At 38.5% G+C, this 25,805-nt stretch overlaps 2 long non-coding RNA genes across 4 annotated transcripts in view; one reads left to right on the top strand and one right to left on the bottom strand.

The window, feature by feature from the left end:
• The window catches only part of LOC311519700, a 95,446-nt gene that overhangs the window by 33,382 nt on the left and 36,259 nt on the right, over window positions 1-25,805 (bottom strand). Inside the window, exons 5-6 of the long non-coding RNA XR_014711352.1 lie at window positions 19,031-19,100; window positions 11,355-11,447 (exon numbers count right to left, since the gene is read on the bottom strand). This is a non-coding gene — a long non-coding RNA (uncharacterized lncRNA). The remainder of the gene's footprint in view (window positions 1-11,354; window positions 11,448-19,030; window positions 19,101-25,805) is intronic.
• The window catches only part of LOC311519706, a 49,464-nt gene continuing 41,921 nt past the window's right edge, over window positions 18,263-25,805 (top strand). For all 3 annotated transcript variants that reach the window (XR_014711355.1, XR_014711356.1, XR_014711357.1), the window contains exon 1: window positions 18,263-18,453. This is a non-coding gene — a long non-coding RNA (uncharacterized lncRNA). The remainder of the gene's footprint in view (window positions 18,454-25,805) is intronic.

The raw sequence follows: 25,805 nt of genomic DNA, 5'->3' as shown, positions 1-25,805 counted from the left end.
ACTGGTAAAAGCTCTAGTATAGGCACATATATCTGTATAAAAGTGCTTATACTAATCAGGAAACTGGCACAAGTATAAAGATATAACTGCATCTTTACTAGGAAGGTTTTTGCCAGTTTACCTATACTGGTATAAACCAGCAAAGCCCTCCTAATAGTAGATTGATTCTAAGGCCTGTCACTGTTTCCATTATTTTCTGGTGTTTAAGAATGGTGTCTTAAAACTTGTTACCCTGATGAAGACCAATGGTGCATCTACTCAGTTATCCCGTTACAGTGACTAATGCTGGATTATACAGGAGGTCTGACTACACAGTCTCTTTGTGAAAATGAAACCAAAATGCACCTAACTGCAATAGTGTGCCACAGTAGAAGATTTCTACCTGAAGATATTGAGCTAATCATATACTGAGGAAGGAAAGGGAGGGGAAATAGAAAGCCTTCACTCCAAGAGTTACAGTGTTGATGCAGATCAGGGAATGAACCACTCATAAAATAAATTTACTTAAACCTACCTGGTCAAAGGTGGCAAAGGAGTTCTCCACTAAACCAAATAAACTCATGCCCATTGGCTACCAATTTATTTAAAAGATCAAAAGAAATATTCAAAATAGTTAAATACTGCCAACATTTAATTCCTTTGGAAACACATTTCTTACTAATGATCAGGTACTGGCCAAATTCAATGTAATTGCCTTATTTTTAGGCTTTGGAAGGTTTTTGCTATGTTAGGTATTTACTCAACTCTAAAGTCACACTACACTCTTCGCAGAACCTTTCTATACGACATTTTCTAAAAGCAATTTTTAGGCTGAGAACTGGTAAGTGTAAAATCTTTCCAACATAGGGTGACATCATCAACTGTGAAAGAACAGGAAGCTTCCATTTTTCTACTTATGATTTTTCCTTGGAATTTTTTTTGAGTGGGGAGAGTTGAGGTAGAAGAGTGCATCACACCCTGCAAGAGGTGTAGGCCCAGAGGTGTAGGCCCCAGAATCTTTAAGTCTCTGAGATCTGCTGGAAGTCAGAGGTGTCCACACAAAGGCCCATACCTCTGATGACCCCATCCTTTGGAAGTATGACTAATAAAATCATGTTGCCAGAGATGCCCTTGAAGCCACTCATTTAAAGAGGTGGTCTGTTTTTCAATTTAGAGGGGCAAGCCAGTGGAAGTTAAAGTGTTGGGGTATGTCCGCTCTAGAAATGCTACAGCACTGCAGCTGTGCCACTGTAGTAAATCCAACTCTCCAAGAGGCAACAGCTAGGTCAATGGAAGAACTCTTCTCTGTGTAAAGATTAAATCCAGTAAATTACTTTAACATCCCTCTGAACTGTTCTACAATGTTCACATTGTGCCTTTTAATACTTGGGGAGGGGAGGGATAGCTCAGTGGTTTGAGCATTGGCCTGCTAAACCCAGGGTTGTGATTTCAATCCTTGAGGGGGCCATATAGGGATCTGGGGCAAAAAAATTTGGGTATTGGTCCTGCTTTGAGCAGGGGGTTGGACTAGATGACCTCCTGAGGTCCCTTCCAACTCTGATAGTCTATGAGTCTAAATGCAAAACCCTGAGTGAAGGCTTTTTGACCCAATGAAAAACTCATAGCTTTTTGACCCAATGAAAAACTCATAACACCCTGCTTTGTGTGCATTTAGTATCATAGGGCCTACAACACCACAGCACTGCCTGAAAGCTGGGAAGTAAGATAACCAAGATTAATCTGACTGTCGTCCTAATTTGCTTCGTTCTTGGCCATTTCCACTGATTTGCAAGCACTCCACCTAGTCAGATTGGTATGTTGTCTGCATCAAGTCAAAATCTTGCAGCAAGTAATCTTTCAGGGTATGCTACTTTTTCAACCATTATATTACCATTATGCTAAAACCATTATGTTTTTACTGTATGGAAGCATAAGCCTCTTCAAATTGTCATTTTGTAGTCTAATGCTGCATAGGTCTGATATACAATTGGGTGAAAAGCCAAAAATTGGACTTTAGCACAGAACAATGAATCCTAGAAAACTTGGTCCTCACAGCTGAGTGTGTCTTCAAGGATTCTAGAATCAGAGAAAATACCATGAAGTGAGAACCAGAAAGCACAAAAGAACTGGTTGGTCTCTTGTTAACTCCCAGCCCCTAGAACAATGTTTTTACCCTATGTATTTCTCTTTGTGTGTCCTGAAAGAAGATAGCACATTATCTTTTCTTCTATGACCTGATGCCACTACTGTCACAAAATTTTCATAAGCGTTCAGGAGGACAAAAAACTTTAAGGGAAAGGTCATCCGTTATTTGTATCTAAAGGATCACTGATCCAGTGCACAGACAAGGAAGCCCTCTAGTCAAGAGTAGAGGAACCCCTTATATTTGCTGTCACCCTGACATAATATTACTGCATTATTATAGTGCCCTTAATTTGACACTTGGACAGAAGTTTCAGATGTTCCATGGGAGGCAGACTCTTAATCCATTTTGGATTTCTGTAATCCATTCAATGTTGGCTGTGGAGATACAGAAATAATCCTATCTGAACTACTTCTGATTCCAGACCCTTTTATTTTGCAGTTGAATGTGTGTGGGAAAGATTACATTCTAAAATGTGTATATATGAGCATTTTGTTCATGAAATAGCCATGAGCTCAGTTCTAGGAGCAGTTAGTTACCCATTACTCCTGTGTATTCTTAGGCAGACAGTATTGATTGCTATTATTATTAGTGAAGGTCACTTTTGAAGCTAGTCATCCAGGCAAAGTCTACAATTTTCTTAGTAGATTTATCAAATTAAAGGAACTTCATCACTCCTTCTACTCTGCAAAGAGCACAAGAATGCTAAGTGCCTCCTGATGCTCTGCATTAGGCTCAATATTCAGTACTATAAGTAAAACCTTCAACGATTAATCAGAATACCAAAAAAATTAAGGAAAGGAAGTATGATCTAATAGCTAAAGCACAGGACTAGACGTCAGGAGGATCTAAATTCTACTCCCATTTCTGCCAAACATTGTCTAGTAAATATTCACAATCCTGAATATCAGAATGGTCATGAATCTTCTTCTTGACAATTAACAGCTGATTTTTTTTTAAAATAAAAGTATTTAACAGTACATGACACTCATTCATTTAAGTAAATGGCAGTCTTCTCCTTTGGAAGCATTTTCCCCTGAGGATATGGAGTCATTTTTGGAGTCATCACTAAATTCTGGATTATCTTTCTTACTCCAAAAGGGTAAAGGAGGTGGAGAAGGAGAGACAATCACTTTTTCACATATGAAAGATGGGGCTAGCACTTATCTACCTCAAGGGAATTGTAGAGCTAAACCAAATATTTGCAATTTACTTTAACAGTTCAAAAAGTCATTATTTAGTAAACAATATTCAAAAACAAAATTCCAGAAATAAATGTATTCTGCCTTAGCAGGAAGTCCACTTTCAGTCAGTGTATGACTGAAATGATGAAGTCAACTTAAAGGCCCCGGAACTAGGATTCAGATGTTAGATAAAATTATAGAACTTATCTTACAACAGTAAAAAGAAAAGGAGTACTTGTGGCACCTTAGAGACTAACAAATTTATTTGAGCATAAGCTTTTGTGTAACTCTTAAAAGCACTGTACATCTCCAAAGCTTTCAAAACAGATTTCTAGTGCTTTCAAATGGAAATAGATTCTTTTGAGCCTATTCTGTGTCAAACTGTTTAGAAAGCTGCTCCCTGTTTTAAAGTTTAGATGCAGTATTTAAGACAATTCAAATTGTCCTTTCTTCCTAGATTTAGATTAAGTGGTAAGAATTTTACATTATATGGGTTTTTCTTGTAATATGAATAATAAATTGTAAGGCACCCCAAATTCTTTCAGAAGGAGATGACTGTTCTTCACTATCTTCCAGGAATTACTGGCATGGATATACCAGATCCTTTGCGGTGAAGAGAAACCCACATGTTAAGGAACATCCATAAATTAAGGAGCGTATGCTAACTGGCAGATTTCCCCTTCTAATTCTGAATCATAGGTGTCATCTTTTTTGTCAGAGCCTGGGAAGACACTGCCAAGAGAATCTCTCCCCCTGTGTGCCACATGAAGCCACCTGTTCACAGACAGAACAATCCTTTACCTTGCATCTGTAGAGTATTATTGCACACTTCTTCTCCTCGTTTTGTTCTGTGTTCTTAGATTTCCTAAGAAAATATACAACAAATAAAACCCTAAAAATAAGCTTAAGAACTTTTGATTGAACTTTCTACATCTGACTGCTTGATTCAGAAGTAGGAATCAAACTGGTAGCAAAAGGAAGGGGAGGAGTCAGTCTGAACCAGGTGGCATGAAAATGCTTGTTCTTTCCATTCTAGGTTTCTTGCGGGCCTATCTGTAAAATAAATAAATAAAGAAAGAAAGAATCTGATACTGCAAACACTTACCCACATGTTTAACTTTAAGCATATGAATAGTCTAACTGGCTTCAGTGGGAATATTCACATGCTTAAAGTTAAGCTTGCATGTGTTTGCAAGATTGGGGCCTAACCTATCAGTCAATACTGATGGAAAATAAATCAGACCAATATGGACATTATATGATCTGAGAGATGACACCTGGAAACAGAAAACCTAACTACTTTAGAAGGGGCTAAATGACAAAGAAAAAAAATGTAACCGGGACAGTTTGCACATTAACAAGTCAAAATTTTTGTTTTCTTCTTTTGCAGGTTCATGAAGATTAGTTGTTGTGGATTTTATTCTAAGTGACAATCCAATCTCTATTCTGAAGGCTCCAGCACTGTTGCAGAAGATAGACATACATTTTACCATAACAACATATCAAATATATTCCACTCTATTTGAGTCATTGACTTGATTTTTAGAAGATTATTACATTTGCAGATGACCTTTAAATAAAATGGTACTTAAAAGGGAGTATTTTAGAGAGATTTATTAAACTACATACAGAATGCATAAATGAAAGTATTTAAAAGAATTGTAAAGTATGTAAGGATATTCTATAATGAACATTATAACTACCACAGAAAATACACCATCCTCTAAGCAAATTATGGAACAACTGATTATGTAGTAAAATAGTATAACATACATAGAAAAAGTAAACTAGTGGTCTCTCTCCACTTCTTAAAGATTTAATATCAAACAGTAGTAGTGAAGGCTCATGTTGCTATACCTTCATTTTTACATAAATTGATGTAGTTACATTTTCAAGCACATTAGTACTACCTTATTTTTGTGGTAAGTTATCGTTATGAATATATACAAAATGCATCTTATGTGTGTTATCCTTGATTTTTATAGCTATTTGACCATACTTACTAATTGACATAATTTGATATTTTGCAAGGAGTCTCCTACTAAGTTTAACTACTTGAAATAAGTTAGAATGAGGCAAACAGTTGATTCTAGGCTACTGATGGATTTCTGTTCATTCAAAATATGCTTATTCTCCTCATGCTCGGTTTTCCTCAAAATTTAAGCCGCAAAATAAAATAAAATAAAATAAATAAAAGCATTAAATTTAAGTCTCTCTGTGCTGGCACCTTGCCATCTCAAAATCTAGGTCTTTCTGAAGCTATTTGAAGGGCATTGTGCAGAGTGCAGGGACAAAAACCAGACCAAAAAAGCACATTGAGAACACATTATGTTTATCATGGTGGGTGAACACCAATTTAACAAAGTATAAGAACTTTCTTAACTCCATCTCTATTCAGCAAAGCACTCAAACATGTGCTGAAGTGTTTTGCTGAATAGGGAGGGTGTGCTGAATCAAGGCCTTAGTGACTAGTTCGGTACAGTTTCCTACAGAACAGAAAATGGGTCACCCACATAGGTTAAAGCAAAGTTATTTTGTAGTCTAAAAATTTAGACATGAAAAATATTCATAATGTTTAGTTGTCACATTTTCATCACAGAAACCTCAATGGGATCGACAAACTGAATTCTGCACATGAAAAATACAAAGGATGATTCCATTTTCCAAACAGGAATTTTTTCAAGGAAAATATTTATTATGAAGGTTCTTGTACTTGTTAAATCAAGTATTTAGCATTGGCATACATTTCTTATGGTGAGTTAGCAAAGGTATCAATTTTAGATATAAATATAAAATACTGATAGCCAAGTCACTATGACTGCAAGGTTATAGCTGACATCAAGACCTTAATTACAAATCTAGGGAAAGTTACTGCTTTAAAGACATACAGAACTCTTTTGAAACCTAATGCTCTAGAAGAAATTATTCTCTGACTGATAGTTCAAAATTCTCCAACTTATAAACTAGATGCAAAACAAGCACTCTCGCAAACTAAGACCCAGATTTTAAACCTTACTATGATACTGAGAAAGAATAGGCATTTCCCTGTGGTCATATTTCAGATTATATTTGTATGCACTATTGAAGTGAGCAAAGATTTAAATTCCATTTTTTAATCAAATCTACAGTTTTACTAACTGAAGTAGGGAGAACATATATTTAATAATCCTTGCATACAATCCACATTAAATTGAGATATATGCATATATAATGAAGATCAGAAAGTGGCCCTTTGTTTAAAAAGCAGCTGTGTGACCAAAGATGATGTCTCCTAATTAATATTCTTCCCACCTTTGGGCCAAAACATGTTAGGATGGGCTCATGGAGAGGATCTGCACAAATACTGGTGAAAAATAGGAGATGGTGGAGAATCTTTCTGTTCATCAGGGTTTCGCCTGTACAAGATAATACTAACAGAGTAAACATTAAGTTGCAAAGAACCCTCTTTTACGATGTGAATTCTCTACATGTGTATTTTGAGCCAATTACAGGTGAGGGTTCCTATCAGGAAGAAATGGTGCCATGAGGGACAGCAGGCCTTCTTCTAATCCCCCACTCCTGGCAGATGTTTGGGGTAGCTTACATTTATGGGTGCTTGGGAGTGCTGTGCTACTCTCTTTGTGCTAACAGCCTGGAGATCACACCCCCTGCCCAATCTACCAAAGGCCAATTTTGCCCCAGAAGGTGACCAGCACAAGTTCCAAATCATAACCTAGGATTTCCCATCCTACTGCAAATTTCCCCCACATAGGGGATAATTTAACCCATTTTAGATATATTATGAAGTATTAAATGCAAGCTCTATGCATTTTTTAAAATAGAAAATAAAAACAATTAAAGATGTAAAGACCACAAAATGCTGAGTATAACACTATTTTCACAGAAAATCTCTTTAAATTAATGTTAATTATCATTATTTAGACCCAGTCATTTCCCCCTAAGCAAAACAATATTTAATAAAAAAGTGGGATTGGTGTGAGTGGCAGGGTGAAGCAAGAAGACTTTGTTTTGAAGATTTGAAAACAAAGCATTTACTACCATAAAGAAATAAAGGCAAACTCAAAGGTTAAGGTATTAAGGCAATGGTGTAAATATTTTACATATGACTAAATGTTAAATTGCATTTCACAGAAAAGTTGAGTCTCTTATTTTTTAAAAATAGCATACCCGAGAGAATGAGACATTCCCCTCTTACAATACTTTAGTTGTGAAATAATTTTCTCATAAAATATTGCCATAAAAATATTAAAGAAATACACCAGAGAAATACACCCAGAGAATATGTAAGTTATTCAGATTTTTCACTTCAGAAAATGCTTGCAGTGAATACTCAACTATTAATTCAGATAAACTCAGAAGTTAGTATGTTTGCTAATAGAGGATTACTAAGACATTAAATAGATCAGTCAATCAGCAACCACACCTCCAAATACACTGCTTCCCCTCCAAATTATTATATGAACACTTGACAAGATAGTCAACTCAAAACAAGGTAGATTAAATAAAAAATTAGTGCAGTAGGGTGAACAGTTGAGTAAGTGAACTATGATTATAGACAGGTTTCAGAGTAGCAGCCGTGTTAGTCTGTATTCGCAAAAAGAAAAGGAGTACTTGTGGCACCTTAGAGACTAACAAATTTATTTGAGCATAAGCTTCTGTGAGCTACAGCTCACTTCATCGCTCACGAAAGCTTATGCTCAAATAAATTTGTTAGTCTCTAAGGTGCCACAAGTACTCCTTTTCTTTTTATTGTATAGAAAACCTCAAATGCAGTTTTAATTTATTGATTTGGAGGCACTTCTAACAAACTTTTTGTTCAAATGGTAAATAAATAAATAAATAAATCCCCCCATCCACATTTAGGCACATGTTTTTGGGTAAAAGAAAATATATTTAAATATCATTTAGTTTTAATCATTATTGCTAAAGATTATCTGTACGTAGTTTGTTGCTTCTTAAAAATTAGGTCTCATGAAAACAATGTTTTATCCATAGGTAAGGAAAAATTAAGTGGACCAGTCTCAAATCCTTGTTACACAGATGTCTTACTAAATGACTGGTAGAATAAAAGTGAAATGCTTATTTAACTCTGATAACATTTTAATGCAGGCTTTTTTATGTTAAGGCTGGATTTAGTTTAAATCAACAAAAGTCAGGAAATGCAGTTATGAAGGATTCCAAAATTTTAAATGACCTTGCCTAAGATATCATAGAGTTTTCAGACAATGGGTGATTTTACATGTGTTGTAATAACTAGACACAAGTTAAATAATTTGCATGAAGTAGATATGCAGCTATCCATTTCAATTGACTTAGAAAAGCAAGAGAAGATGATAAAGAAAGCATAGGAGAATTGACATAGTAATCTTTTAAGGAGTTATGATCTATTATATGAGCATGTGTTGTCAGCTCTCAAAACTATTATTTAGTCAACATGTCCGTATAATTTTGTGTACACACCTACAGGAGGAATAATAAAAATGATCACAAAATGTTACACATATGTAGGTTTGTAAAAAAGTAAATCTTGTGCATTTTTATTCCTTTCACCTTCAATTACTGTTAGATAATTAAGACTAATTAAAAAAGTTAAATATAAATTGTAATGTTTAAATGCTCACACCAATTGTTTTTAAAGGCCCCAACACTGCAGTCCTTATTCAGGCAAAACTCCCAATGCAGTCAACAGGAGTGTTGCCTAAGTAAGGATTGCAGCAGTCAAACTTAAGTGTGAGAAAAAACACACCTTACATCCCTCTAGACAGTCACTATACTCTCTTTTGGGCTGTAAATTATATAGACCAAGTTTCAGTATGGAAAATTTCTAGAACAAATCAAGAGCTGAAAAGTGGATTTTATAATGAAAATTGACAACTTTCTTTACAGTAGCACTCCTGTGTGATATTTGAGCTTGTAAGTTAATAAGCTTTCTGAGTAAGTGTGTTGGTACACATTTTAATTCCTCATTTTGAGGCAAGTCCCCCAAAATATTACTAAATCCCAAAACTATCAGTTTAAGGCAATCAAATATTTTGAACAAATATTAAAAAACAAAAGGATTGCAACAACTAAGGCCATGATCCTGCAAATTTTTACTCATTGCAGTCTTTAGCACTATTTGTGTGTCTAACAGTTTGCAGCATTAGGCCCTAAATTTACAATAATCCTTTAGACTTGTAGTTAAAATCTAGACAGTATACTTTCCTTCAAAATATTACATTAGAAATACCCTTAACGTTACTCAGACTGAAGAATACCTCATCAAATTTTCACCTTTTAAATTTGTAACAAGGGAATTTTAAATACATTTGCCTACCAATATAATTCTGATTTTCATTAACAATATTGTAATAGCTTTTGCACAGAAAAATATGAGCACAAACAAAATTATTAAAATGAATGCAAAGTCCTTATATTCTTAGAGAACTGGAAACTCAAATTATTCATAACTGAATAGTACCCACTGAATCAAAATCAGAGGTTCTGAACAGCTTCTGAAGTTTAAAAACTTTGCATGTTATGCAAATTATCCCAAACAGGAGTATTAACAACAATCCCAATAAAATAGTAAATCTGGGGGGGTTTATTTTATTCTAATAGAGATTAAAAAAATTCACTACCTATTTACAATAAAATAAAGGCAAGATGTAAGGTTTATCAAAATATAAAGTCATGCTCTAGTCCAAATTTATTTACATTTTATATTTTGTGTGTACTCAAAGTTTTGGTTTTCAGATGTTAATTTTATCTAGAAGGCTTTCAGTACCTACGAAATTGTCATACTATGTAGAATATTTCCCATACATTCTTTAAGAAAAAAATATTTCCTAAAATACTGTTACAATAAAAAGTGTATTATTGCTGACCACTTGCAATCCTTCAACCAGATTTGAAATTAGCTACTGAAGTAAGGATAAATACATTTTACACATCTATGGATGTGCTAGAGCTTTTTCAGGTACAGTCAGCAATTGTTTGGGCTTATTGCAGCTTTTAAAAGAAAAGTTTATATCTTACATTTTGATACAATTATTTTCTGCAAAGATATATACACATTTAAAAAGGCAGTAAGATTTGATTAAGGCTAAAAGCTCTATACCAGCTGAATACTAAAATTGCTAATGTCACACACAATATGTTCATAAAATTAGTTTTTGCCACAATGCATTTTATGACAGAGATAAAGTCTTAAAATTTCTAGTACTCTGTTTAATGTTTAAATATAAATTTGTTTGATCTTAGTGCAATTACTTTTTAAATTTCTGTTGTTTATTTTAATGGTTAGCTGAGATTATTCATATACAAGTAGAGAGGTCTTGATTACTTTGAGTGGATTTCTCAGTTTCAACCAAATTACCACTTAGTGCAAAGCAGGACTTGCAAGATGAGTATTGTATATTCTATGTTTATTATTTTTATATTATTCATTGTTTTACTGTATAATACTTAAATATTTATTGATAGGCTGCAAGATAAATGAAATTTCTGATAACTCTTTATATAGGTGGGGTTTGAAAACCAGTTTTGCAAATTCTATACTGCTTTAATTGAGAAGTGGCTAGTTATTAATAACTTTAAAAAAATAACTTTGTACAGTACATTTAAATGCACTCAGATAGGTCTCCATTCTTCTCTTTCACACACACTATTGACAACAGAATAAAATTACTTAAAAATAACTATTGTATTAACCATTACTATTATTATTTTGCATTAGCAGTAATAATTCCCAATACAAGAATATGAGGACAACACTATATGGAGAATTTATGTAACTCCAATAAGCAAGGCTGTTGCAAGCTCAGCTTTTTGTACATATTTTGGCCACTTAACACACAGACTGTCTTCAGAGGGAAATGGAGACTGTTTTTTTATTTAGTCTTAAAACTTAACAGAGCGAATGTGAAGAAGAATAACTTCAGCAAACAGAAAATCTTTAACCCAGTATAACAGTCTCACTATGTATAAACCAAAGAAGTCCTATTACTACACGCATTTTTAAAAATAAAGAGCATCTGAAATATGTGAAATGTTAATATGATATATACCATTCTCATGCTCCATCAGCTTTCCAGAGAGAATTTTTCAATCACAGAAGTAAGTTGTTCTCCAGAATCAGTTCTCCATTGAAAGGTCAAAACCTGCAATAAAAATGTCATGTATTATAACATATTTCCGACACCCACAGTTTCATGGTTGATCCCCAAACATAGATGTAGGTCATCAAGTTGACCCTCACTTTGTCCATGTTAAGGAAAACCCTAATTTTAAAAACACCTAAAAAAAAAAAAAAACCAGCCAAACTGACTTGATTAGGAACACCTGTGATATGCTTCTTTATTATCAGTAGCCTCCTGAAACAAATCAGATTAGTATGTTTCTGCTTTCATTCTCCCTATAATGTATTCTTGTGGGAAGTAAGGGGGAGAATGAGTGGGAGGGGAGAAAAAGAATTAAACAGTTAACTATAAACATTTAACAATTAACGTGTGCGCTGTGATACTTCCTGAAATCCGCTACTGACTTTTATCAAGTAGTGTTTAGCATGTACTGCTTTCTTTAAAACAGTTTTTAGCCAACTTTTTTCAAGACACCAGCAGTACAATCAACATTTTTAACAAGGAGGAATTGTATAAACACAATAAGTTACTCTATAACATCTAATGGAATTGTATAGTATTGCAGTCACACACATTTTGGGGGGGATGAAGGAGGGATGGAAATCTGACCATGGAATTTGTTGGATTAAAAACAAGGCAAAAACCTGATAAAGATGGTCACTTCAAATATTTACAGGAAGAAACAGTGAAATAATATAGCCAAATTCTCAGATTTCTTTAGCTTTTGTACTATAGGTGCTACAACAAGGTACATCCTGACTATGTCTATTAAACAAGCAGCAGATGATTACATCTGGTCACCTGTTTACAAATATTTTCAATATATTTGCTCTTTACTCCTTAACTTTATTTTCAAGTTTTATTAAAGAAAATGGTAGTATCTTAAATAAGGTTAACTTCCTCTTATTGTAAAAATGTATTTTTCTTTACCTTTATTCCTCTTCCCCAGTACATCTTCTCTACTCCTACCCTTCAAGCACAAATAATTTGGAAAAAATATCCAGCCAATAAAATATTTCTTTTGTTGATTTTTTTCTAAAAAAAATTATAGTAATATAATCTTTTAATATGTTAAATGTTAAGTTTGAAGCTAAACATATTCCTATTATCACAAAAGAAATTTAAAATCATGATCAAGATATTTTTCTAAGTCCAAATCTTAACCCAACTGGACATTTCTTATTAGATAAACACATTAGTGTTTTTGACTCAATTTTTGACTCAATTCTCAAACTTATTAATAATCTATATTTACAGTGGGTACACTGACGAGCCTTTAGAAACTAAATAGCTGAATATATATATTTTTGCCACTTTCAGTAGTGGGTTCCTTTAGACATTAATAAAGACCACTGAAAGGCATTGCTATTTTTTTCAGTTTCAGGTAAAATGGAGATTATATCTTGATTTTGAATAAGTCTTCTTTGGAAATGCTTTAGTGTTTAGTAAAAGCTATATACTTATATTTATACAACATTTGTGTGTATACACAATAATAAATGGGGACATACTTGTACTCTAGATATTCTGAACTGCTAAAATTTTTAAAAGACTGTTCAGAATTAAAGAAAGATTTTGAAGTCTATTACTTTCCACAAATAGAAACTAGCTTTTAAAGGTACAACTACAGTGAACTCCAATTAGACACAAATACTAGTCAATTAAAAAACAGTCAAACTTACAACATAACTGAATTAGAAGTGAAGTTACATTATCCACCTTCAATCTTCATGCAAGACTGATGGAAGTCGTCATACAAAAATAAATGAAGCTGAGAACTAAATTATTTCTCAGAATTATGGACTCATTAAATCTCTAAGGTATAGACCTACCCAAATGTTTCTTTTAGCAGAATTAGACTTTTTTTAAAAAAAAATTACAATAAAGGGTTAAACAAATCAATACAGGCATTGATTTAAGTTATATTAAAACAAAGACAGAAGGTTTAAACTAAGCCAATTCTTACCATCTCAGAAATATAGTGTACCACACAAAATTATGAAAATATTTTCATGATAACATAGTGTTAAAGAAAAGAAGTTCAAGTTTGATTGGTACTAAAACAGTGACTATTCAGCAATTCTATAGAGCAAGTGCCAATAATTCACAAAATAAATAAAATTGCAAACCGACTTTTTCATTTAGGTTTAAATTTAGACAACTTTCATATCCCTGTTATTTGTCTCACCTTTCCCTCAATATCTGTAGATACTTTACTATTATATCTATCTTAAAAATGTATTACTAGCTGAGTCAAAACTTAAACAACTTACTTCTAAACTGAAGTAGTGTGTAAAGAATCACAGAAATGTAATATACTGTGTATAAAATATAAAGTGATTTTGTACAGCTTGGTCCAAACAAAAAATTAATATTGTTAATAGGAAAGGTAGTATTTTTTTTCCTGACCACTGGTTCTAGCGCAAGATATTGGCTATAAAGAACTTGCAAATATATGCATAGAGAATATATCCAAAATATATTTATATACTTTAAAAATAAGCGATTTTCTGTTTTTAAAAATTTTACTATCAAATATTCATTTCAATTTGGACATAAAACCCTGAATTTTATTCCCTATAGCTTCCACAGATAGCCAGAATAAGTCTAAGATGCTCTACTTTTGACAATTTGTGATAAAATGAGTAATGAATGTAATTACTGAAATGATTAGTAATTGGCTTTGGAAAAAACCCCTGTATCTAAGAAAGCAAAAACCTCCAGCATATACAGAGACTATAACTTTAAATTTCTCAGTTCCTTTTAAATATAGTTGAATATTTCCTATCTCAAATATTAAAAAATAGTAAGTTGTTACAAAAACGGGCAGTTACATTACTATTCTGTACATAAAAATAGGAAGTGTGTGTATATATACACACTAAACACTCCAGAATTTTTTTTGATACACCTGTTAGAACAGCCATATGACATCCAATATGGGTAACGTAAATTTTCCCTGAGGAGTGTACCTATAGGTAGGTACCGTGTATAAGTTCAAGCAATATGTAACTACAAATTCTGATACAGAAAGTAACAGTTAACTTAAGGAAATTAAAACTATTAAGTTTAGAAATAAGTTTTCCTCTATAGCTTTGTATTTCACATGGAACAGTAAGAAGTCTTGATTCCATTAAGCTAAAAAAAAAAAAAGAAAAAAGAAAGAAAAAAAAGGACAGATGGTATATTCTAACTTTAATATCTAACTAACTAAAATATTCTCTCTCAAAATGTTGCTACAATACATTTCCAATGCAATACAACACAATATCAGTAAAAGCTACCCACGTAATTCAAAATTACTAGGAAATAAATTTTTATTTATTAAAAAAAAGTTTCTTCCATCTTCAGTAGATTTACACTTGCAAAAAACAATCAAATGAAAAACAAAACCAAAAACACCCTGTACCTCTTGGGAAGTTTCAGTGCAACTCTAGCTTTTAACAGGACAACTGTAACCTATTTGAAAAGTTTTTCTGAGAGCCAAAATAACTGAACAGGCTTAATAGAAACAAATTTATGAAGAGGATACTAATTATGTTTCATGACAAAATTATAAGCAATAATCGGATCACAAGTACATAACTATAACTTTCATTTATGGGTCTAGTGTAAATACATGTTTATTACAGCTACAAATATATTTAGAGGAAATATCAAATTAATCTTTTCTAAGGCCAAGTAAACCTCAGTTAATGTTTGACATTTTAACTAAGGTGAAAAATGCAAGCAGTCCTATGAGATTCAATTTAAACTAAGTGAATTTCTCAAATACATCAAATGAGTAAATCAAGTATCAGGAAACCTATATAAATTACATAAATGTGCACTGTATAATGATATCAGATTGCCTACTGCTTTCTTTTTAGCCACACCCACTTTTATATCATTATAAAAATGGAAATGGTAAAGTTCTGAAATAAAAATTAAGCTAAAAAGAAATAATTGTTTGATGTAGTTAAATATCTAATAAGTACAAACATTTTAATTATAGAAGACTATTACAAAGCATAATATGTATGCTTTGTACTTGAATGTCAGAGAAATAAAACATACGCACCTGTACAATACTTACCTGTTCTGTTTTCTAAATTAACTATGAGTCAGGACAGTTATTTCCTTGAAAGTGAAAGTCAGTGTTTATAAATTTTACTTCCATTGCTGAATAGTGTAAATCTGTTCAAATACTGATATTTTAAAAAGTATACACTCAGCTACAAAGAAACAGCTTTGTGCACATTCCCACACAAAGTATTAAAAATGTTTCTTAAAACAGTTAAGTAGTAATCATATACCTCCAAAGAAATAAATGCTAAAATGTAATAAGGTATTATTAGCATCACAATTGAACAGATTAAATTTAAATTTCTAGCTATGAGGATTTAATGATAAACTAGGGACAAACTGAGAGTAACTGTAGCTGAATAAATAGACTGAATAGTCTGATTTGAAAACTGGATTTAAAAACCGAGAAAACCCCAGGGTTCACAATAAGAATGTGTTCTTAAACTATTGTATTTCTGCCTTACACAGAAAATACCTTGAATCCAGCTAACATGCTAAGTTTTGTATTTCACTTTAAGGCTACAAGCCTTCAGCCATGCACATAGAAATCCTTTGTACAGCACTTCTGCACCCCAACTCTTCTGTACGTCCCTCCTCCTACGTTACTCTGTTAACTCATTATTTTCGGAGCAGAGGGTGCTAAGTAAAACGCACACACTCCTGTCGTTAACCAGAGTGGATAGATGCGCGCGGGGGGCAGAGCGAGAGAAGCGGAGAAATCCTATGACCCAGTCCAACCTTCAAGCCCCAGTAATGCGTTCATGCAGCCAATCAGGGGGACCGTATACTCGGTCCAGTATTTTCTGAAGTGGCACATAAATGAGGGCCCGATCCTGAATTCACTGCGCACCCAACACTCCCAGGGATTCAATGGGAGTTCTGGGTGCACAAGGAAAGCAGAGTGGTGCCCTAAGATCTAGCAGGATTCGGGGAAGTATTCATACGTTTTCCTGCATCTGAGAAAGGTTCTGTCAGCCGAAAGCGAATAGGGAAGTAGGCAGAAGAATAAAAGTAGCGCTAGAAATTATATCTGGGAAGGAGCCAGATGGTCTGCCTGTTTCTGAGCTTGCAGTGCTGTATGTTAGCTTATCTGCCCCCTGTATATTATTATCCCCCACTCACTCCCACCAAGTAACTGCTGCAACAAAAAGATGTCTTTCTTGTGTGTGCGCAACTATGAAGCGTGAGCGCCCACGCCAAAACCAGTCCCGAGAGGGTTAAATAGCGTCGTGGAGGAAAAGGCACAGAGTGTCACATATTATGTGTATGCAACGGAGTAATCGCTCATCACATACACTGCGAGAGTGAGCCCATTACATATCACCATAAGCACAAATACACACAACCTAGGGGAGACCGAGAACTGCTGCCCACCGAGAACTGACATAGAAACAGCCACCAAAAAAACAGCTAAGCCAATGACAAATAGCGACCCGGGTGACAGAGACGGAGAATTTAGTAGGCGGAGAAGAGATGGTGAATGGCCACTTCTAATCACAGTATTAGGCTACGCTGTCTATGGGGACGATATTTACTCATTTTGGGGGGATGGAGGAGGAGAAGGCGAAAAGCATCTACAAATAACTGGTACGATTCAAACGGCCCCAAATTACGTTTTCCCTTTGAGCTCGGGAAACTCGCGTGTAAATGTTAAAAACAATTAGCCATGGCAATATACGATTAAAAGCGCGTTGGTCCTTCGTTATTAGCCAAAGGGCCGGAGAGGATAAATGCGATAGCGTGCGGCAGCACAACCGTCACCCAGGTCTCTGCTAAAGGCGGCTTCGAGATCGTGACACGGGAAATTATGATCTGAAAAAGTGCGAGGCTGAGAGAGCTCCGAGACAGAGGAGTCAACCTGCCTTCATCGAAAGGAGCCGGGGGAGGAGGGGGGGGGGGCGAAGGGGCTATTTGGGGGGCCCTAATCCAGGTTACAAACCCGGGGAGGGGGGGGGCGGGAGGCAAGAGGGAGGCTGGGAGCGGGGAGCCCTGCTGGCTGCTGCAGAACAGGGGAACCGGCAATCGCTGTACCCCGAGTCCGCTCCCGTGTGCCCCGCAACGCCCACGGCCACGGGGAACACAGCCTGTCATGTCACGCCGCGGCCGAGGGGCGCCCAACGGGAGCTGGGAAGGCGCCCTCCGCTCGGGGTGCTCCGGGTCCCCAGCCTGCCTCTAACTTCCCTGCCCATCTCTGCTTGGGGCTGAGTCGCTCCGGAAAGCGGGCGGGGGAGGGGGAGCACGAGCGCTATCGCAGACAGGGTCTCTGCCCGGGAGATGCTCCCTTCAGTCGCCCTGGGGCGGGGGCTACCTGAGAGAGGCGGCCGCTTCGGGCCCCGATCCTCCCAGGCTGGAGACTGACAGTGACAGAGACGCTGAGGGGGCGCCGCGACCGCCGCCCTGCTCACCCCCCGGCTGCCTCCGGGGCCGGGATCCCCACTGCTCGCTCCCCGACAGGGCTTCGGGTGGATTTTTCCCGGAGGCGGGACACGGGTCGACCCCGTTAACCGGACAACACCCTCCCCCCGCGGCCGCTCCCTCCGGCTCTTACCGCCTGTGCGGGCGCCTCCTCGGGCCGCGGGTATTTTTGGCGGCGGTCTGCGCCCAGCCCAGCGGCCCCGCCAGCTCCGGCTCCCCCACGGCAGCGATGCAATCGGGCATCACTCGAAAATGGCGCCGAAAGCGCAGGGCTCTTCATTCAAATTCGTTAGAGCCAGCCCCGCTGCCCTAGGGCATGCCGGGAATGGGAGGGGGGAGCGAGGGGGAGAGCCGCTCGCGCTGAGGCAGCGCTACGGACACGGCGCTGCTGTCAATAGCACCCCTCCCCCTCCCCGCTAGCGCGCGCGCCCGCACTAGCAACCCAACCGCCACTCGGGGGGGGGGGAGGAGGGGGGAATGTCACCCAGAGCCCCAGACCCTGGGGAGAGAGACAGTCATTCACCATCAGCCCCATGGACTTGTCAAGGTAAAGGGGGGGAGGCGGTCGAGACAGGGGGGAGGGGGGAGGGGGGAGGGAGATTCAGAGAGAGGAAAAGGGGGGAGGGGAGGAGAGCAACATCGAGAAACTTAAGCGCACCCGATAATAACCCAGTCCATCCCCAAGCCCATTGCCAGTGCAGCGCTCGCGTTACAGCCCGACCCCCCCCTCACCCCCACCCCCCACCTCCGAGTCAGGCCACGCAGAAAAAGTTTGAGGCGCTCAGACTAACTCTCCCCCATGGCACAGCTGTAGCCTGCGGGGCCCGATTCTGCCTCGGCCACAGCAGCTCCCACAAGTCAGTTTACATCAGCGCCCGATTCTGCCCCAGACGCAGCTAGGCAGCTCTCCCTGAAGTGGACTGCAGCTGTGTGGGCCCGTCTGAGGGCACCGTTGGGCCCAGAGTATATAACTAGCCACTGGACAGACTGCCTACCTTCAGTGTTGGCAAATGAAGATTTCCTTTGAAAGTGTTAGCTTTGGCATTTAACAAGGCTTAGCAATGTATATAGACTCTTTCATCATCAAGCCACTTCATAAACATTGACTAATCATGGTAACCCACCTGCTAGTTTGGTGTATCACTATCCCCATTTTACAGATGTGGAAACTGAGATGGAGGTTGTGACTTAGGGCTGTGGAGGCAGAAGGATAAGAAGTCAGGCTTGGCTTTTAGTCTCCTGTTCAAACCACTATACTACACTTGGCTTTTAACTGCTTAAGGACCATCTCCTCTGAGGGACCCCTGTGCTTGAACAGAACCCATCCATTGCACCAGTGCAGAGTAGCTTGCAGTGTCAGGGGCCGGGCCTAAAATTATAACCTTAATGTAAAATTATTGTAAGATATTTCATGTAACTTCTTTTCTTTTCTTAAGAAAAAAGATTAAGTAAACAAGGCCCTGATCCTGCAAACGCTTGTTTACATACCTAACTTTGGGGCAGATTTTCAAAAAGGCACAAGTGGGAGTTAGGTGCCATACTCCCATTGACTTTTATAATCTTTGAAAATCTTTCCCTTCATGTATGTGAGTGAGTCCATTAAGCTCAGCAAAACTATTCACAGGTATAAAGGTTTGTAAGCTGAGGGCCTAATATTTCTATTGATTTCACTGCACACTTCTAGAGCTGTATGGTCAAAACGATGCAGTTCTGGAACTTCACAGTGAAATGGCAGTGCAAAAATAACACATAAATAATCACATAACTCACATTACCATTATGTAGAGAGACATGAAGAAGAGCTCTGTGTAAGCTCGAAAGCTTGTCTCTTTCACCAACAGAAGTTGGCCCAATTAAAGATATTACCTCACCTACGTTGTCTCTCTGATATCCTGGGACCAACATGACTACAACAACATTGCATACATTGATATTCTGTGTTTAATTTATTACATTGTCCTTCAAATTAGTGGAAATGTTATATAATATATTACAAAAGTGATTTTTAAATTTTTATATCCTTTCCCTCAAATTATCTTTGAAACAAGTTCGCAATAAGCACTAGCTGCCTGAAAAACTTCATCTTGTAAAGTTTAGCTATTTTAAATTGTGTTCAAAAATAATTAATTAATCACTTCATAGCAATAAAGATACATATATATTTTACCCTTAATTTACTAAAAGATTAGTGAAAATCAAACTTTCAAAAAAATGACCTTTGAACTGATAAAGTATCAAAAATTTCATTTTCAATGAAAGCAGTGAAAGAAAAACTATAGTACTGTCTATACTGTATGTGTTTAGTTTATACACACTGATTCATAGTCAAAACATTCTAGATATAATTTTTCTATGAATAATCATTTTTTAACTATAATGCAAAAACAGTATATAAGGAAAAGGTGTACCATGGAGATCGGACAGCCTACACAACAGGTTGTAATTGTTCTGGTCTGTAGTGTGAATTATGATGTTGTCAATCAAAACTTCATAGTTAAGGTTTCACCAAGATTGTAGCTAAAGTGAGATTTTGTATACCCTAATATCTAATCATTGCCCTCAGATTTAGACTCCATACTTAACACACTTAGGCCCCTATCCTGTAAAGATTTTAGGCACATAGCTAATGTTATGCACTGTTAGTAGTCCCATTGACTTTAGTAATCATATACTTTCTGTATAAGTTTTTGCAAAATCAGGGCCATAGACTAACATCCTACTTGAATTTTCTAGATTATTTCATATAAAGACAGAAACTTCCATTTGAAACTTTAAAAAAATAAACACTTCCTGAAATTTTGTTCTCTTTGGATTTTTTTGGCTCTCTCTAACAAGCATTTAGATCTCCAAGACACTTATAAATACAATCATTCACGCGTATCTCACTATATCTCAAATCTAAGCTAACCAGTGAAACTTACATTAAAAAAAGTTATTCTCATTATTACTTATAACTGAACAGATCTGCACAAATAGAAACCAATGGAAGATGTCTTGATTTCTTAACTACTTCGATTGATCTCAATGGGGTATTGAGTCAAATATTGTACAATTACAATGATTTAAATATCAAAATTGTTAACTACTTAACTGCTGATCACAGCATAAAAAAGGAAAGGGATGATCATATTATGAAGATCTGTGCAATTTACAGTGAGTGATGTCCATTCTGGTGTCACAAGTGGGAGGCATTTGGGAGAGTATCACCGCTTTCCACCCCTCAATTTGACCAGTGAAGCTAAAGGTCAGAGGGAAGAACAGAGCCGGGGGTGGGGTGGGGTGTCTCTGAGCTGCCAAGGGACAGCCAATCCCCAAATTCTCACCTTGACCAGGCCAGGTCCCCCTAGATCAGCAGGTGTTTGGTCTGCTATGGATGGTGAATGTCAGGTCAAGCAGCTTCCTCTCTGGCTATAATGGCTGCCTTTGCTGGATGCTGTCTGCAGACTCAGATGCACATTATTGCATCAATTAACCTTGGCTCGTGTTTTTAAGATTTTTTTCACAACCATGAAGGTTAGAGACTTTTGCTTGTAATGAACATCGAGATTCTGTCATTATCACGTAACACTTGGAGCCAGGGCCTTAGATGCTTGTCTATTGTTCCTGTACCTTAATAATCCAGTGGGTGTATCCAAATCCCACTGAAGGGTGCCAAGCCTGAGGAGCCCAGCAGAACATGTATGATCAGATTTGAACACCTGTGCAATCTATTGTGAGTGGCATCTCATTTTGGTATCCCAAATGGGCAGAATTTGGGTTGTGGGTGGAGCTTGGGGGATTTCCCTCCCGCACAATTTGAGCTGTGCCTTGCCCAGCTTGTATTTCTATCTGATCTACTCCTGAGGGCAATTTGTGCCAAAAATTTAAAAATTCTGTGCCAAAAAATTAAAAATTCTGTACACAATATTTAAAAATTCTGCAAAATTATGCAAGTTTTATTTGTCAATAAATAAATGCAGAGGCTCCAGCAGGACAGTGGGGAGCACAGGCCATTGGCTGCACGAAGGTGGGAAATCACCTTGCAGCGCCCCCATCCCTGGAACATGGACTCAGTGGTCAGGCTGCACCCGAACCTGACACAGCACAAGGCCTGGTCCTGCCCCAGAAACACCCTGGGCCCTGCCCCACTGCACCAGGCATACCAGGTGTGGGGCAGGCATGCTCAACCAGGCAGGATCCAAGTGTGGAAGGGCTCAGTGTGGAGGAATCCAGGTGTGGGGTGAGAGGATTCTGTATGGGACAATCTGGGTGCAGGCAGCTGGGGGTTCTAGGTGTGTGGGGGTCTAGATGCACAGAGGCTCGTTGGGGGGGTGGGTTCCAGGTGCAGAGGCAATGGGACTCTGCAGGGGCTTCCAGGTGAAGGTGGTTGGGGCTCAGCAGAGGGGTCTGGGTGTTTGGTCTCAGGAGTGGGGTCTGGGTGCTGGGGGAGTGGCACTGGCGGGGTGGGGGTCTGGGTGCAGCTAGTTGGGGGTCAGTGGCATGGGGGTCTGGATGTGGGGACTCAGGGTGGTGCAGGGGGTGGAGCATCAGGGTGGGGGTTTGAGTGCAGGGAGCTGAGTGGGGGGTGGTCTGGGTGCAGGGATGGGGGTCCGGAGGCAGGGGGTATGGGTGCAGGGGGGCTCCAGATGCAGGGGTTGAGGTTCAGTGGGGTGGGATTCAGGTATGGAAGGCTAGGGGGTTCTGGATTACCAGGTGAGGCTTGGTAGGGGTGTCAGGGTATGGGAGGTCTGGATGCATGGGGGTTGGGTGGATGTGGGCGGGAAGCAGGGGAGGATGCTGAGCTTCCTGGAGCTGGGGGAGTTTTCTGGGGGTGGGTCTGACACAGTCCCAGCCACTCCTTGCAGCAGAAGAGGAAGTCCCATCCTCTCCTGCCTCCAGCCCAGCCAGGACTAGCAGCTGATCCTGGCTCAGGGTAGGAACCACTGGTTGGGGTGTCCCCAGTCCTGCAGTGATTTACCTCTCTGCCGGCTACTTTGGGTGCCTGAAATGCTGTACCTGCACTGCTAGGGAGGGATATGTGACTGCTCTTGCGGCTTCACTTTGCTTCCCTGTCAGAAAGTCATTTTTCTGCAGGGAAGCAAAGAAATCTGTGGGGGACATGCGGGACATGCATTCTGCACATGCACAGTGGCACAGAATTCCCCCAGGAGTGCTAAAACTCTCTTCCATACCAGACCTCCAGCCTCCATGCAAATTCCTCTATGCCTCTCTCCAGATTTACTTTCCTACCAGCCGTCCTTCAGGTTTGATAATATCTGTAGAAATTTCAGGCTGACCAGTCTAGTAGCCTTAACTTGCTGCGTGTTCTCCTAGTCCTCTTACCACCCCTCCTCTACTTCCTACAATAGCCATCCAGTCTTCAGCTTATCTTGGCAAATTTAGGACCTGTAACTCTTCACAGTTGCAGCTTCACTTATGATAGCAGTGATAGAGGCTGTAGTATAGACAAGACGTTGGTATACCACATCTACTATTGTTTACTGGTAGTGTTGCAGTGTTGGTGAATTAAAGGTCCTAAATTCGCCAGTGTAGACATACTCATTGGAACTTCTCCTGATAATACACAGTACACCAAGTAAAAAGTATTTGCAGAACTGAGAAGTACATCTGTTTTGTAGACCTTCTTACAAATATTTTGTCAAAAAAAATTGTAGCACATTTTTACCCGTCCCCGCCTCTGAACTCTGAATAGCCAACCCTCAATTTAACTTTTAAGTCTTCCTACTGTCATGATTCTCTTAGGATAAGTATGAGCCTTATGGGCAAGAAAGGCTGGATATACTATATTTCATTCTAAACCCCTGACATTGATCCTGAAATAGCTACCAGGCCCCCAAAGAGTAATGAAGCACATCCTCCTTTGCTGGGGCTAAGTAAAGAAGTGAGATGTTATTGAGCTTTGATTCCACAGTAGCACATCGATAAACCTGTCCAAATGTTGCTGGTTTTTAAATATCAATACACTTGCTGTTTTAATGTTTTTGTTGTTAATTTAGCACTCTTGAAAGGTGCCAGTTTGGCAACTGCTGAAACTGAAGCCCTATATTTGTCCATAGATAAGTTTCAGGGGGCAGTGGCACAGCAAACTTCTTCACAGTGCCCTGCCAATGAGCTTCAACCCTGAACTGAAGGGAAAACATTTAATGGTGAGAAAGTAGTTTATTCTCCATGACTATTCAGTTCTTTCACTGGATGTTTTATTTTAGCAGTCATAGAACTTAGATGTATAGCAGTGGTCTAGCCCCTGTGCTGACGCTTTCCCCAGAGGCCCCACTCTTGCATCGCCTCTTCCCCTCAAAACCCTGCCCCCGGCTCATTCCTCTCCGCCCCGTCTCCCCATTGCTCACCCTTACAGCCGGTAAATAGTGGGAGGGCATAGCCTTCCCACTTTTAAAAGTGATGGGACCATGGCCTCCTGGCCCTCCCCTGTTCTGGCACCCCTGCAGTGGTCTCCAAACTATGGGGCATGCCCCCAAACATTTGGGGTGTGTGTGGCAGGGCCCAGGCCAGCCCCACAGTGCCACCCTGTTCCGCTCCGCCCCCTGCGCAGCCCTGGCCCAGCCACTGCTGCGCTCCACCCCCAGCCCAGTTCTGACCCCAGCCTAGCTCTGCCCACATTCCTTCTCCATCCCCACACCAGCTCTGCCTCTAGCCCCAGCTCCTCCCCCATCCCCAGTTCTGCCCCCAGCTCCACCTTCAGCCCAGTCTCCTCTGCTGAGCCAACTGTGCAGTAATGGAGGGGGAGCACAAACTCATTCCATTACTGGTAAGGGGGGCACGACAGGAAAAGTTTGGGCACCACAGATGTACAGAATGGTAATCACCAGGACCATACTTCTTTCATTTTTTGAAAATAGATATCGTAATTGTTCTTCTCAGTCTTTTGTTACCTCTTCAGTTGTCCATGGCTTTGCAAAAATAATTGTCATTGATACAATAACTTCTGTAGATAAGTCCCTTAATACCAACTTTAGACCCTGATCCTGCAGACATTTATGCATGTGCTTAACTTTCCCCATGAATAGTCTCATCAATAGAATGACTCACATGAATAAAGTTGAACATAAGTGCAAGTGTTCGAAGCACTGGAGCCTTGAATTCTGTATGGGTGAATTCCTGCATCTGAATGGAATGCCACTGATATTAATGCAGGATTGGGCACCTATAACATAAACTCTTTGTCTAGCATTTACTTATTTGCTTTTTTGCTACCTAATCTGTTTCCTCCAATCCTGGCTTAATTTAGGTTGTTCAATTGCTTCTCCAATTTCTCATTTCTGGTATGCGGCCTGTAGGACCTCACAGCATGCATCAACTTTTATTAAGCCTCACAATATCTCTGTGAAGTGCAAAGTATTATTTTATTATACCTATTTTACTGATGGGTAAAACAAAACATAGAAAGATTAAGTGAATTGCCCAAGATCATAAGAAAGAGGCAGAGTAGGAATAGAATTTGAGAGTTAATCCTTCACTCTCCCCATTAATATTCTTTGTAAAACATTGAGATTTAAATGTAGGTCTTTTGTATTTTTGCATTTATTTTAAGAATATTATTTTTATTTATTTACGGGTTTTATTTATTTATTTTTAAAATTAATATAAAGCCTATTTTTTCAGTTTTATGGATATGTTTCAGAATATTTCATCCATTTGTTTGCATTGCTCCAGAACAGCATGCCTCCAGCAGTAAACCTGGTACTATTCCACAGTTTTAAATTGATTAGGAAAGGTGTGAAAATGATGACCAGAGGCTGAAAAATAAGGAGCAGTGTGATAAATTTCAGGATTTTTTTGGAATATAATTTAATGATTACATAAAGATGTTCTTTTTTCCTTGTCTTGTTGGTAGAGAACAGTTTTAAACAGTGGTACGCAAAATGTGGTCCATAGGTTCCA

This window comes from Lepidochelys olivacea, assembly GCF_965140295.1.
Source record: "Lepidochelys olivacea isolate rLepOli2 genome assembly, chromosome: 1".
Taxonomy (NCBI): domain Eukaryota; kingdom Metazoa; phylum Chordata; order Testudines; family Cheloniidae; genus Lepidochelys; species Lepidochelys olivacea.
This window is presented reverse-complemented; position numbering and strand designations above follow the sequence as displayed.